Below are 12,660 nucleotides of genomic sequence, written 5' to 3'. Positions count from 1 at the left end.
CTTCCCTCATTCACTCCTAACGTAACTATTTATCTGTGTCCAGCTCTGAGATAAAGAACTTAATTTGATTTGAATGAGTCAGGCACTTGAGAGTTCCCGAAGTTGAGGTAGAGGGAGGTGTTGTAAGTGACTGAGAATTCGTAAATCATCTTCTTCAGCGATTTATTTTCATTTGGCTATCTTGTATGCTTCTGATGTAGACTGTGTCGGTGTTAAAAAGCGTTAAAAATAGCATAAAAGAGGATGTTAACGGGTAACACGGAAAATAAATCGCTCAGGGAGAAGTGCCACGAAGTCTCCTATGCCACTTAGAATACGTCCCAGAGGCTCCAGACTCGACCATGGCCGAGGAGACTCTGAAGACCCGACCAAGTTTGAGCGCCCAGCAGCTCTCCGAAACAGCGTTGCCAATTTAGCACTTCTGGCTGACTATTATGTGCCTCCGGAAGCTTCGCCTTTCCGGTTACGATTAATTTGCATATTAAGTTATAACCTTCTTTACTGAGCTATTCTTGTCGCATTAGTGTCGCAGAACTTTGAATCTGTAGCATGCAAGAGGGTTTCTTAAGGTATAATGTGCAGAAAAAATAGCCAAAGAAGAAGTGCTACGAAATCCTCATACACTTCGAATATTGATCAAGACACATTCACATTTATGAAGCGCTAAATGATTCAGCCCTTCTGTATTAATCCAGCGATATGCAAGAAGATTTATGAACTTTATAGCAATGATCCAGAGGCCTTACCAATAATGTATTAATATCTTGAAATTTTTTTTTGCATCTTTCTTGGCTATATCCTGAGTTATGTGTAGCCAGCGACATACTAGCGTGTTCAGGCTTGGCAACGCTGCTTCCAAGTCCCTCTGCGAGCGTTGATTGGCTTGCTGAGGGACCGACTCCACCAATGGGAGGTCGTCTTTGGCTTCCAGTGCGTCGTCTTTTCGCCGTCTTGGTCTGTTATTTTCTTTGTCCTTTTTTTTTTTTTCCCCTCCGACCCAGATCAGTGGCGCCAGTGTGACAAGGCATACCCAGTTAATTTGTCCTTCCTGCTTCAGAAGAGGCAATAAGAGGACAGTCCCGGCTTTATGACCTTTCCACTAATTCCCCATTTTTCTCCAGTTCTGTGTTTACCATTTTTCCTCACATCTGCATTCATGAAATAACGACACCTGGATAACCAGTAAATCAGTATAAGTAATAGTCAAGCTGTATATGTGTGTCTACGTTTGTTCGTTTTTTTTTATCTTTTTTTTTTCCCACAAGAACGGTAATAGATATTAACCTAAATCCATTTGCATCATGTCGGAGTCATTCCAGGGAGTGTCTGAAAAATACCATTAAAAAAAAAAAAAAAAAAAAAAAAAAAAAAAAAAAAAAATGGCGATCGCGCGCGACGCACCGGCGCGAAAATGTTGCAAATCGCGACACGCAAAAATATACGAAGATCATTTTACCGACTTTTTGGTCAGAATTGGTCATTGTGGACTCAGTAACGGTATGGAAACAAAGGTAATGGTATTTGCAGGCATTTTGTGATGGAAGGGCAGTTGGTTAGTCCCACAGATATTTGCCAGAAAGCACTAGTTTGACGTAACGAGTATATTCACAGAGTGTCAGTATTAAATGGATTAATATAGTAGCTGAGAGTAAGACTACGGTACTCTTCATATTTCATTTTTTTTTTTTTTTTTTACTTGCCCTCACGATCTCAGAAAATGTCCATCCCTGACCAGCATTATGTTGTCTGTTGAAATATAATTATGATTTTATTAACATATGCCTTGCGTCGCGGGTTAGGCTGCAATCACCTTTCATGTTGTTAAGTACCGTATATACTTGTTTATTATTATTATTATTATTATTATTATTATTATTATTATTACCGTTGAGACCCGTAATGCCGTCTTAGGGTTGGTTGGGGTTTATTACTCCCATAATGCTACTAAGGGGCAGCGAGGCTGGTCACCCTTGCCTTTAATGTTGGGACTGAAATCCTAGCCCCGGACCCCAATGCTGCTGCTCCTCCTCATAATTATCATCATTGTTATTATTATTATTATTATTATTATTATTATTATTATTATTATTGTTATTATTATTATTATTATTATTGGATGATAGAAATACTTCTGGGTTTTTTCTTTCTTGCCTCATTCATCATCATCATCATCATCTTCTTCTTCTTCTTCTTCTTTTCTTCTTCTTCTTCTTGTGGCTTCAGGTTCATCTCAATGTGAACCTGTAAAAGTTGCGAAAGAAAGTATACCCGGAGCCAAAGTTTTACGCAAAATAAATCGCTGAGTAAGAAGTGCTACGGAATCTAAGTCATTTACAGTTTGGTCCTTATTTCCTTTTTTTTTTCTTTTCATCTTCCAGCACTTGAGAGAGAGAGAGAGAGAGAGTTGAAGAGCGGAGCCAGTATAATACGCAAAATAAGTCGCTGAGGAAGAGGTGCCACGTATTTTTCCAAATTTATATGATTGTTTCCCTGTTTGTGTAACTAATGTAAAAGTTCGGTAAAAAAAAAAAAAATAATAATAATAATAGTAATAAGCTCTTCGTGAAGGTGCTAAAATAAATCGATGAAAAATGGGTGTTACGCGCTCCCCTTGGCCTCTTCTCTGTTTTCGTGTTCAGATTTATGGTTTCTTCCTTTTCGTCAGGTATTTGGAATATTTTGTTAAAGCTGTGAGAAGTTTACCTTGAAATAAAAAAGTTGTATGCAAAATAAATCGCTTAAGAAAAGGTGCTAGTGTGTGTGTGTGTGTGTGTGTGTGTGTGTGTGTGTGTGTGTGTGTGTGTGTAACTTATTACGTAAAGGCTGCAAGAAAAAGTAAACTGTTTACCCTGGAGCTAGAATAAATCGCAAAGAAAAAGGTGTCACGAAGTTTGTTTTCATAAATCGCCAATAAAAAGGAGCTATGATCCCCCACCCCCCAAATTTATGAGCCTTTCCTTTGGGCAAAATAAATCGCTAAGTAGAAAGTGTGACGAAGTGCACATTTTTTCCGAATATATGTAGTTCTTTCTTTCGGTACTAAACTTATGTAAAAGTCGCAAGGGGAAAAGTGTTTGTCATGGAACCAGAATGAATTGCAGAAGGAAAGGTGTCACGATTTTTTTTTTTTTTTTTTCGAATTTAAATAGTCATTTCCCCTCCTTCGACACAAAACTTATAGTGTGAAAATTGTGAGAGAAAATCAGGTGTTTAAATAAATACATCACAAGAGTAAATAGCTAAAGAGCAGGTGCCACGAGGATTGTTTTTCATTTATTTATACCAGGGCCATTCAGGTGCTTCAGGAGGTCCGGATTATGAAACTTCAGGAGTATTTGCCAAATTATGAAACATTGATAGAAGGACCACACATTTATTTTAGCTTCATTTTTTCCTCTGTCTAACACCTATACATTGAACGACACGAAAACTTTATACATAGTTTGCTTCATATATAATTTGCTTTTACATATCCCGCTAAGCACATAAATAAAAAGAAAAATGAAAAACTATCTGCTTTGTGTTTGTTCATTTGTATTCTTCCGAGTAAACAACAGGCCAATGATGAAGACCCAAGGGCAGGATTTGGTGTGCTCTCTTGGTACTTAGTATGTAAAAGTTGGAAAAGATAGCATGAGATGTTTGTCAGAATAAAATCGCAAAGAAATAATAAATAATAAAGAATAAATCGCAAGGCAAGAGGTGCCACGAATATAGTCCTCTCCCCTTTTCAGTACTTCTTACGTAAAAGTTGCGAGACAAAAAGAGGTGTGTGTGGTGGCAGCAGACAGTGAGCGGACCATCTCGTTAGCCAGTTGGGAATAAAATCGCAAAGAAATAGTAAATAAATAGTAATAAAGAATAAATCGCAAAGAAGGAGGTGCAACGAATATAGTACTCTCTCTTTCAGTACTTCTTATGTAAAAGTTGCGAGGGATAAAGTAAAGTGGGGCAGCAGGCAGTGAGGGGACCGTCTCGTTAGCCAGTGGGGATCCGACGGGGAAATTTGCCGTGAAATGAAACTCCAATCCCCCTCCATTGATTGTGCCATCACCCCCAGCACTGGCAGGGAGGGAGGGGGAGAGGGAGGGAGGGGGATAAGTATGGAGGAATATATATGAGATAGATGGATGGATGGATAAATAGATAAATTAAGAGAGAGGGAAGAGAGGAAAGAAAGGGATGAAGAATGGGAGAATATATGAGGTGGATGGACAGACAGATAGATAGACGGATAAACTGAGAGAGAGGGGGTGTAGTAGGGGAGGATATGAGAGAGAGAGAGAGAGAGAGAGAGAGAGAGAGAGAGAGAGAGAGAGAGAGAATTGCAGTGCAGGAGACATAGGGGCGAGACGGGCAGGGGAGGGGGGAGGGGAATGCTGCCTCTCAGGGCTAAGATAGGAGAATGAGCAAGGGCGCCGGAAGTGGGGGGATAAGGGGGGGGCAGTTGTACCCCCCCTGAATTTTTAGAAGGGGGGGGGCAAACGAGGATTTTTACCTCCCTTCCCCGTATCTCGTCGCGAACTCATCACAGATACACTGTGTGATTATAACAAGAATTTTGAATACATATGTTACCTTGTGCTAGTCTTCAAAATGGCCAGTCATATACTCTGTCAGGGCGAAATAAATTAGAATAAAATTTTAGCTTTTAGGATAGCCACTATTTGTATGGCTAAGAATCTCAAGGTAGAAATTAGAGTGATATAGAGAGCATAATCATTTTCTGTTTCTGTCTCTGATGCATCGTTAAATCCAGGAAATCCTTCAAAGGGTGGACACATGGCAGAAGAGTCAATCTATCTATCTGTTGCCAGACTCCACAATCCCGTAAAAGTCCTCAGTTGTATTTTATATATGCACTCGTCACACCTTACTCTCTATATTCCCTCATTGCTTCATCTCATTATGTATTTTACCACTCTGTCCCGCCAGTATCACACACACACACACACACACACACACACACACACACACACACACACACACACACACACACACACACACACATGTATGTATGTATATATATATATATATATATATATATATATATATATATATATATATATATATATATATATATATCAGACATGGGGTAATAGCAATATGTAATAGTAATAGACTATTACAGGGTTTTCAAAGTACTGTAATAGTAATAGATCACAAGTTCCTGACTGTAATAGTAATTGTAATAGTAATAGAAGGCAAAGTAATAGATAACTGTATATTACTTTCCCATTATAGACACTTCTTTAATACCGTTTACCATAATCAATAAAAACAGCCTTCTCACCTTGGTTACCTGTACCTGTTAGCTGCTCTCCAAGCTGCAGGTACACCACAGGAGACCGTGCAGAATGGAGAGTGGTCAACAGGCCATCAGGTGATCTAGACATAACTGTGCATTCAGTGGAACAGCCTCCCAACGATAATGAAAATAAAAACCATTTTCAATTTAATTAATACCGTTATCATAAATAATATATTAATAGTAATACTAATAGATGACCAAGTAATAGTAATAGTAATAGATGACCACTAAAGTAATTATAATAGTAATATACGGTAATAGACAGCAATTGAAATTAATAGTAATGGTAATAGTAATAGAAACCCAGTAATAGACCCCATGTCTGATATTATATATATATATATATATATTACCCTCCATTCGGCAAAAGCTACCATGCAGTACTCAATTGCAACTTCAGGATTGCATATGACGTAGTTAACAGCAATGAAAGTTACAAAAAGAGCCAAGACTATAAAAAGGGAAACTATCATGACCTAAAAAAGCACTACTTAGATATTGATTGGGAAAAGGAGCTTAGAGGACAAGATTTAAATGCTGTATATAAAAAATTCTGTGAACTTTATGAAATAGGAGTCCAGAAGTACATTCCACAACACAAAGAAGCAGAAAAGAAAATAAAGAAATGGTTCAATACAGAATGTAAAAAATCAAAAGAAAAAATAGATTTGTTGTGGAATAGATACAGAAGACACAATAGTGAAAGGGCATATAACAACTATAAACAAGCAAGAAACGATTATACAAACAGTTTGAGGAGGATATTATAAATAAAAGTAGTGATCAACCGAAGCTATTTTACAGCTACATCAGAAGCAAAACCAAAGTAAAAGATAAAATACAATCCATTACGGACGAGGGAATCACCTATACACAAGCGAAGGATATTTATGAAGCACTAAATAAGAATTTCCGATCAATTTTTTTCAGAAAAAATTTTTGAGAGGGATTATGTGGAACATGCATGCCCACACATACTACCAGATATACAAATATCAGAAAGAGAAATACAGGAGTTAAATAAATTAGACAGAGGAAAAGCAAATGGTCCTGATGAAATTTCGTGTTGGGTGCTACATGAATGTACAAAGGAGTTAAGTAAACCATTATCTTTAATTTTCAAGAAATCCTTGAGACAAGGTAAACTACCTGATATTTGGAAGAAAGCAAACATTGTTCCCATATTCAAGAAAGGGAAAGTATTAGAAAGGCTTATAAGAAAAGCATGGCTAAATCATCTAGAAGAAACAGTATGATAACAGAAAGACAGTTTGGTTTCAGAAAAGGAAATTCATGTGTCACTAATCTGTAGAGCTACTATGACAGAGTAACAAACACATTACAGAAAAGAGAAGGATGGGTGGACAGTATCTGTTTAGATTTCAAGAAAGCATTTGACAGAGTACCTCACCAAAGACTTTTATGGAAACTTTACCATCAAGGAGGAATCCGAGGCAAACTGTATTGTTGGATGCAAGATTTTCTCAGAAAAAGAGAAATAAGAACAGTACTAAGGGAAAATTACTCATCATGGAGAAAAGTGACTAGCGGAGTACCACAGGGCTCAGTGTTGGCACCAATCATGTTTTTAGTGTATAGAAATTATATAGACAGTAACACTGGAAATGAAAGCTATCTGAATATGTTTGCAGATGATGCAAAAATACAAAGGAGAATTACTAACACAAACTCTTGTAAGGAGCTACAAGAAGAATTAAATAAACTGTTATGCTGAGTGTTTTTAGGTCGACTTCTCGTCCTAAAAGCACTAGCGACTGAGCGGGGTCCTCTTTCCGGACCGGAAGTAAAGCACCCACAAAGGAACAGAACATAAAAACCAGGCAGTATACCTCAACACATCTATTGCCTTAATTCTACACCGTTACAATATAACACAGTGATATTTGAGACACAGGAGACAGGGACACAGAGTTAGACTTTGACACCACAAGGTACAGTTACATTTAATACACGATATAATACATGTACACTAATGTCCTGAATTATATATGTGGAAACCCGTATTTCACTTTAAGGCAGAATATATACTTGGGGGGACACAAGGGGAATAAACAAGATTGAGAGTCCGTGGGGGAAATACTACTATAAATAAGACAGGGTGCGGATCGCGACACTTGACGCAGTCACTTAGTCGCGGCGGCACTTACACACAGGCTTTTGATTCACCCGCGCACCCTAGTCTCCATTCACAGTCACTGAAAGTTCTTTTACTTGGGGACTCACACAATTACTCTAAGTTTTCTTACTGGGGGTTCAAGTCATTTTCTGTTCTGCCGGGTATTGAGTTCTTTTAGACTAATAGTAACTGTCACTGGTTTTACACTGGTCTTTACTCGGTCACTGTTCACTGTTCTTTCCCCTGGTTTGTTCTCGGTACAAGGGGCGTCACTTATTTACCCGTGTTTCCTGGGAGGAGTGCACTCTGTCGTATGGGCGTGAGGAGAGGGCCCTAGGGGGACTCTGCCTGACAGGGGCAACACACTACCCGCAGGGGAGTCACTGCCCGGGTCCTGGTCGTCGGCGAGGTGCAGGGAGGCCCTCCTGTCTGGGGGCCTCGACCTGGGAGGAGGCCCTCGTATTGGAGCCTCGTTGGTGGGATGCAGGGAGGCCCTCCTGTCTGGGGGCCGCGACCTGAAAGGTGGCCCTTGAGACTGGGGCCAAACAGCTGGAGGAGGCGGGCCTGTCGTCTACGGCTCCGCGGGGTGAGGGAGCCTGGGTTACCCTCGTCTGGAGTCTGCTGGTCACGCCTGGAGGTCCTGGGGTTGCGGTCGTCTGTTGGGAGAGGCGCCGACAGGGTTGGACTGCGGCCTCGTCTCCGTCTGGTGTCTGGAAGGAACAGAGATTTCCCAGGCGTGGGAGGTAGGCCCAGTTTCGGGCCTTGCCACCACTCTGGCGACACCTCCAGGGCAACACTCCCGGATGATGACGAAGGGTTCCCACAGGGGTACAAGGTAGGAGAAGGATTCACGGAGTCTGTGTCCTCTCCGGTACATGGAGAGGGAAGCACAGAGGCGACTCTCTTTCCTGGGTGTACTACAGCCGTGGCTAAGGATCCTCTCACCCTGGTGCACACCTCTGGCTGTAGTCTTGGGCCTCCTGCCCTTGGAGTGGCTAAGGGCCCCCTCGCCCTGGTGCACACTTCTGGCCGTAGCCTTGGGCTTCTTGCCCTTGGAGTGGCTAAGGGCCCCCTCGCCCTGGTGCACACTTCTGGCCGTAGCCTTGGGCCTCCTGCCCTTGAGGTTGTAACAATGGCCGTCGCCAAGGCGTTACTTGGGACTGAAACCTCTGGCGATGGTTGTCCCGCCCGCAAGGTCGTTGGCTTTTTCCGGTCACCTGGTGTTGAGGTAGTTGCGGGGAAAAGGGACTCAGGACAGTAGTGTCCCGGTGACCCTCTTGACCTGGGTCACTAGCCCCACCGTTGTGTCCTCCTGGGGTGGTGGTGTGGTAGCGGCCCGGTGGTGGGGTGGGTGGTCCGGCGGCGGGCATTTTATAAACTTCATGAATGGAGTAATACATGGCAAATGGAATTCAGTGTGGACAAGTGTCATGTAATCAAGTTTGGTAAAAGTGGAAAAAGACCTGAGTGGGATTATAAGTTAGGAAATAAAACCCTACACACATCAGAAAGAGAGAAGGACCTAGGTGTGATTATCAATAACAGACTCTCTCCGGCTGACCACATCAGTGAGAAGGTACGGAACATGTATACACTGCTTGCAAATATGAGAATAGCATTCACATACATAAATGAAGACATGCTAAGAAAGATAATAACATCATTCATCAGACCAACCCTGGAGTATGCATCAGTAGTCTGGAGTCCTCATCTCAAGAAACACATAGATACAATTGAAAAAGTTCAAAGGGCCGCTACAAGATGGATACCAAGCTTAAGGGATCTAAGCTACGAAGAAAGACTAAAAAACTAAATCTACCAACACTACAGGAGAGAAGGAAAACAGGTGACATGATAATGCTATATAAATGCATATCAGGGAAGGAGAAAATAGACATGAATGATTACATAACCTATGGGGATGCATCAACAAGAGGACACTGCAAAAAAACTGCATAAAAATATAGACGATAAAGACGTAAGGCAATTTAGTTTCCCAAATAGAGCAATTGATCAGTGGAATGCACTACCGAATGAAATAGTGTGTGCCAAAACAGTTCACAGATTTAAGGATATGTACGATATAAATGGTTTAAGACACGGGACAGTACAAGTTTGACTCATTCCTGTACACACATACAATTAGGTAAGAACATCTCTTGACCTGTTTTTTTTAATCACACTGGCTGTACTTTTGCCCTTGCTCCCCCAGTCCTGCTTTGCATATGGTGTTGTGGTGGGAATGTTGGTAGTTGTGGTGGGAATGTTGGTAGTTGTGGTGGGAATGTTGGTAGTTGTGGTAGGAATGTTGGTAGTTGTGGTAGGAATGTTGGTAGTTGTGGTGGGAATGTCGGTAGTTGTGATAGGAATGTTGGTAGTTGTGGTGGGAATGTCGGTAGTTGTGGTAGGAATGTTGGTAGTTGTGGTAGGAATGTTGATAGTTGTGGGAACGTTGGTAGTTGTGGTAGGAATGTTGGTCGTTGTGGTAGGAATGTTGGTCGTTGCGGTAGGAATGTTGGTCGTTATGGTGGGAATGTTGGTTGTTGTGGTAGGAATGTTGGTAGTTGTGATGGAAGTGTTGGTAGTTGTGGTGGGAATGTTGGTAGTTGTGGAAGTGTTGGTAGTTGTGATGGAAGTGTTGGTAGTTGTGGTGGGAATGTTGGTAGTTGTGGTGTTGGTTTTGGTGGGAATGTTGGTTGTTGTGTTGGGAATGTCTGTAGTTGTGGTGGGAATGTTGGTTGTTGTGGAAGTGGTAGTTATGGTGAAAGTGTTGGTAGTTGTGATGGGAATGTGGTTGTGGCAGGAATGTTGGTAGTTGTGGCGGGAATGTTGGTGGTTGTGGCGGGAATGTTGGTAGTTGTGGTAGGAATGTTGCTTGTTATGGGAATGTTGGTAGTTGTTGGAATGTTGGTATCTGTGGTGGGAATGTTGGTAGTTGTGGTGGGAGTGTTGGTAGTTGTGGTGGGAATGTTTACAGTTGTGGGAATCCCGTAAGGGATGGCCACAAACAAATCTCCCCCGTGTCACCCTGTCCCCTGCTGTTACACTGCCCTCCCGCAAACTCTCCGAAGATTATGGAATATGTAAGACTTAGTGCACAGTTGTTGCTACACAGTGGTCATTGATTCGTGCATATAGAGACAAAAGAGGATTACTATGAACATTGATAATCTCGTATATTTTCAGGGATTTTTGAGATGCATAATAAAATATATACTAATGTGAGAGTCTTTGATGCTGTGTACATGTGGCTGAATGTTTCGTGCCTGAAAGTAATCATTGTGTGGCTAGTTACCAAGCTTTTAGCCACATTTATTATAGTACCTCCCAGGGCCGATGGTAGCCACCCATCTGCTACCGACCATCATCATCATCGTCTTCGTTTTTCGTCCTTCTGTTCTCATATTCAGACGGGTTGGATGGGCGATGGCTTTTCTCCACTGCTTCCTATACTGCATAAAATCCTCTCCAACACCCAGTCTTTCCATATCTTACGTTACAACACTTTTCCAGGTCTTCTTAGGTCTTCCTGGCGGTCGATGTCCCACCACCTCCAGTTCCTCTGCTATTCTCACACAGCTCCCTTCCTCACTCCTCCTCACGTGACCAAACCATCCAAGCTGCCTGTGCCTCAAGATGATATCGAGATCCCTCACCCTGCATCTTCTGGCTACCTCCTCACTCATAACTCTGTCCTCCCGTCTCACTCCCACCATATATCTACTGTATACATTCTATGATTAGTGCTCCTCAGAACATTTGTCAGTCTGTCTGTCAAAGCCCATGTTTCAACACCATATATCAATACTGGTACTAATGCAGACCTCATATATTTTACTTCTGTGTCTCAGTGGTATGTGTTTGTTGACCAGTGGGCTAGCTATTTCCTTCCACTATATCCATCCTGATGCCACTCTTGTTCTAACTGATCTCTCCACCCCTGCTTCACAGTCCAGTACATCTCCTAGATAGCAGAACTGCTGCACTTCCTGTAGTGTGCCCCCATTCCTCTCTAGCTCATCCTCTGCTTCATCTCCCTCTGCCTCTCTTCTTATGCAGGCTGGGCAGTGGAAATTTTGCACTCCTCTCAAATTCTGCAGACCTGAACACATTCTATGGCACCACTTCTTACACCGTGCACAACACTGAGTTCACTCCTACTCCTCTGCCACAGCAGCCGCATCGCCATTTTCCTGACTGAATTCTTTCTACTGGTTTTTTGCCTGTCACCAGTACCTTTTGTCTTATCCATATTTATTTTCATTCCTCTCTTCTCCATTTCATTTTTCCATTTATTAATCATTTCCACCACTTCTTCCTAGTCTCCGCTGTCAGCACCAGGTCATCAGCATACAGCAGTTCCCATGGGCCTTCCCCCCTACATTCCCGTGTTGCCTTCTCCATTACTGCGTTGAACAGCAATGGACTGAGTGCTGAACCTTGATGTACCCCAACTCCTATTCCAAAATTTCCTGATGTTTCTGCTGTTGTCTTGACTTTTGATCTCGTATCAATATAGAGAGACATGACAACTGCAATGAGTCTATCAGGCACATTCTGTCTTCTCAAGGTCCACTCTATAACTCTCCTTGGTACTCTATCAAAAGCTTTTTCCAGGTCCACAAACACATGGTACAAACATTTCCTCCTCTGTTGAAACTTTTCCTGCAACTGTCTCATGATGAATATTGCATCAGTTGTGGATTTACCTGCACAAAATCCAAACTATCGGTTATCTATCTTCACTAACTGCTTCAGCCTTCTTTCCAGCACCTTTTCGAATATCTGCATCCCGTGCTCCAACAGTCTGCCCCCTCGGTACTTTCCACACAGAAGGGCATCTCCTTTGCCTTTATAAATTGGCGTTGTTCAGCTCTCTCTCCAGTCCTCAGGTGGCTGTCCTCCTACTATGATGTTATTAAAAATCCTTGTCAGTTCTTTTACACCTGTACTTCCAGCCTTTTTTATCAGATGAACTGTTATACCTGTTGGGCCTGGAGCTTTCCTGGTCTTCATTTCCTTTAAGACTATCTCCACTTCAACTTCTGTTATCACTGCAACTGGCCCTTCAACTTTTCGCATCTCTTCTATCTCGTAATTATTTTCTTCATTTAACAGCTCCTCAAAGTACCTCTTCCACCTTTCCAGTATTTCTGCGTCGTCAGTTTTTATTTCCCCATTTTCATCGTTTACAAATTTAGCTCCCACCATG

Source organism: Coenobita brevimanus, chromosome 99 (genome assembly GCF_032717465.1).
Source record: "Coenobita brevimanus isolate Jiangsu-jjx chromosome 99, ASM3271746v2, whole genome shotgun sequence".
Taxonomy (NCBI): Eukaryota; Metazoa; Arthropoda; class Malacostraca; order Decapoda; family Coenobitidae; genus Coenobita; species Coenobita brevimanus.
This window is presented reverse-complemented; position numbering follows the sequence as displayed.